This window comes from Pteropus vampyrus, unplaced genomic scaffold (assembly GCF_000151845.1).
Source record: "Pteropus vampyrus isolate Shadow unplaced genomic scaffold, Pvam_2.0 Scaffold70, whole genome shotgun sequence".
Taxonomy (NCBI): domain Eukaryota; kingdom Metazoa; phylum Chordata; class Mammalia; order Chiroptera; family Pteropodidae; genus Pteropus; species Pteropus vampyrus.
Window position 1 is genome coordinate 2,175,088 of NW_011888851.1, and position 3,872 is coordinate 2,178,959.

Below are 3,872 nucleotides of genomic sequence, written 5' to 3' on the forward strand. Positions count from 1 at the left end.
TCTAGATGACTAGATTAATAGACTGACTCCACCAGTTTCTACCTGTGAGCCACTGAGCATATTAATGCAATATTCTGTCATCAACTTCATTAAGGTATAAAATGGAGATAGGAGATATCATCTCTATGGTATGAAGTATTGTAGAATTCTTAGAAGGTTAAATTAGTTAACGTGCATGAAGCATTTATCATGGTGCCTGACAGAATAGGTACTCAATAAATGTTAGCTTTATTATCATTGTTGCCGTTGCTGATGGTAGAAAAACAGGTGGAAAAGTGTCTTTCTTAATTTCCGAAATAAGTGTATAAGTACATTACATATAATAAAATGCACACATTTTAAGTGTAGAGTTCCATAAGTTTTGACAAATGTATATGTCTGTGTAGTCAGTATTCCAATTAATAGGTAGATTATTTCCATTATCCCAAAAAGTTTCCTAATGTGCTTGGCAATCTTTCACTCCGACCAACACTCCAGTAAACACTCTGATTTCTAAATACGTAGCTTTATTTTGTCTCTTTTAGAATTTCATATAAATGAAATGTACTCTTTTTGTGTCTGGCTTTTTTTCATTCCACAGGATGGTTTTGAAATTCATCTTTGTTGTGTGTATCAGTAGTTTACTCCTTTCTCTTGCTAAATATTCCATTTTCTTAATATACTATAATTAGTCAAATCACTTGTTGATGAACATATAGACTGTTTCGTATAAATTATTCAGTTTTTTGCTACTAAGAATAAAACTGTTCAAACATTCTTGTACCTGTCTTTTAGTGAATATGTTTTCATTTATATTGGGTAAATGCCTAGAAATGGGATTGCTGGGACATAGGGTATGTATATGTTTAAATTCATGAGAAACTGCAAAGTATTTTTCAAAGTGGCTGTTCCATTTTGTACTCACTCCCACTAACAACGTGAGAGATCCATTTATTCCACATCCTCAATAATTGCTATATTATTTTTAACTTTAGTCATTCTAGTTAGTGTAAAATGATATCTTATTATGGTTTTAATTTGCAGTGTCTTAAAAACTGATGATGCGTATCTTCTCATGTGTTTTGGAAATTTCTATGTCTTCTTTCTTTTTAAGTGTCTGTTAAAGACTGGTATATTTTTATTGGTTTATATTTTTATTACTGAGTTGGAGAACTTCTTTATTTAATCTGAATATATAAAGTGAATTATTATCTCAGCCTATTTATTGTCTCAATGATGTCTTTTAAGGAGCACAAATTTAATTGTGATAAAGTATAATTTATTATTTTTTCAGTCTACAGCCATACCACCCTGAACAAGCCCGATCCTGTCTGATCTCGAAGCTAAGCAGGGTCAGGCCTGGTTAGTACTTGAATGGGAGACCACTTAGGAAGACCAGGTGCTTTAGGTGTAAAATAATAGTAATAATAATAATAATAATAAAATAAAAAATATTATTTTTTCTTTTATGATGAGAGCTTTTTATGTTCTAAAAAAATCTTTGCTTACCCAATATTGTAAAGATATTTTATGTTTCCTTTCAGAAATTATATAGTATTAGCTTTATATTTAGTTCAACGATACATCTGTAATTAATTTTTCTGTATGGTAGAAGTTGAATTTTGTTTATGATATTTATGTATATTCAATTGTTCCAAGATAATTTACTGAAAACATTTTTCTTCTCCCATTGAGTTAACTTGCTACTTTATAGAAAAGATCAGTCGATCGTATATATGTATATTGTAATCTCTAAAGATGTTCAAAAGATCTTTTTCTATTTTTGGACTCTATTTTATTTATCTATTTTTCTGTCTTTACATTGCTACCCCATTTTTTGGATAAATATAGCTTAACAGTATACTTTGAAATGAGATAGCATAGGTTGTTTAATTTTGTTACACTTTTTCAAAATATTTTTGAAATTTTATGAAAAAGAGTATTACTTTAAGTACTTTACATTCTCCTAATTGTTGTAGAATCAGCCTGTCAATTTCTCCAAAAAAGCCTTAACTGGTATTGCATTCTACCTATACAGTCATTTAAGAATAATTGACATCTTAACAGCGTTGAGTCTTTCGACCCATGAACATGGTATAATGCTTCATTTACTTAAGTCTTTAAATTGTCCCAACAATGTTTTACAGTTTCAATGTAGAGAACTTGTACAACTTTTGTTTGATGAATTCTCAACTACTTTATGTTTTTGCTGTTATTGTAAAATATTTTTACATTGTATTTTCCAATTGATATTTCTATATTTTTCTATATTTCTTTTGTACGTTGTGACTTTGCTAAATTTACTTTATTAATTCTAATGGATTTGGGGTAAATTTCTTCAAATCTACCCAAAATAGCAAATGATGTCTGCAAATAAAGATAGGTATATATCTTTCTTTGCAGTATGGATTTTTTTTACTAATTTTTTCTTGATCTCCAGTACAACATTAAATAGCAGTGTTGAGTTCAAACATCTTTGCCTTTCTCAGTCTCAGAAGAATTTTTCGCTATTAAATAAAATATTAAGAATATTAAGGTTATTTATAGATGCCTTTTATCAAGTTGAGAAAATTATCTTCCTAGTTTGTCGAAGGTTCTTAACATAAATGGCTACTCCATTATATCAAATGACTTCTATATTTATTGAAATATTTCTTTTTCAAAATTTCCTGAAATAAATTCTACTTAGTCATGATATATTCTCCTATTCATGTATTGGTAGATTTAATTTGCTAATAATTTGTAAGGATTTTTGTGTCTATATTTATGAGAGATACTGTTCTATTTTTTTTTCTGGTATTGTTTTTGTCAGATTTTGCTGGCTTCATGAAACAAACTGGAAAGCATTTACTTTCTCTATTTTTAAAAAGATCTTGCAAAGATTTGAGTCTTAGGGTTTTAATTAGTCTGACAATTACTTAATCAGTTACTTTTTAGAATTCTGTTCTAGCTCTTCTGATACTTTTTTAAGCTATATCTCTTGGTATCATTTTATAGTGGTTGCTTTACAGATTATAATATACATCATTAACTTATCAAAGTCTATTTGAATTAATATTATTTTATCACATCTAATGTGAGAACCTCAAAACAGTGTAACTCCAATTATCTTTCCTCCATTTTTTATGATATTGATGTCATATCACATAATAAAGTTCATAATATAAGTAGATATCATATATTTACTTATACATAAATTATAAACCCTGTAAGACATTGATATTAATTTTTACTATAAGTTGCTAATATATTTTTAAAGAATTTTTGGGAAAAAATTCTTGTATAGTTAGTTACCCACATACTTACTATTTCTGTCATTCTTCAGTGCTCTTCAGGTGGTGATTTGATCTCTTAAAGACACATCTGTTGTATCCATGGATACAACAGATCTACTGCAAGGATGAGATGCTATCTTTGGTCCAGTTCCCTAGAAGTAAAGCCTGAAATGGAGTCTTCAGTCCAAGTAATTTATTAGGAGAGTGTCTCAGAAGAAAGGTAGGGCAGGGGGAAAATGCTAAGCATGACTCTGGTTTCAGATGGAGATTAGTTTCAGTCTGATCCTGTGGGAAAGATCTGGAACACAAATGGTATCACAAAGTTTTATATTGAGCAAGGGTGCTGACTAAATACATATTGAAAGATTTAAAAAACATTTTGATCATCAGAAGGGTTAGTCTCAGTATCTTTTTCTCCATACTATCAGAAAATGGGTCAGTTTTATCTCTCTCTCTGTTTTACCCAGACTAGTTTTGCAGTCATAATATTTATTCATCACTTACTATGTACCAGGCAGTACATATATTAACTCATTTTAAATCACTCATTAAACCTTTAAGTTAGGCATAAATACTATACCCACATATTGGCTAATAAAATGTTAATTCACATTTCAT

General features: G+C 29.2%; 1 pseudogene; it reads left to right on the forward strand.

Annotated features, from left to right (window-relative positions):
* Positions 1-1,272: 1,272 nt before the first annotated feature.
* Positions 1,273-1,390, forward strand: LOC111740958 (annotated as a pseudogene).
* The last annotated feature ends 2,482 nt before the right edge of the window (positions 1,391-3,872 follow it).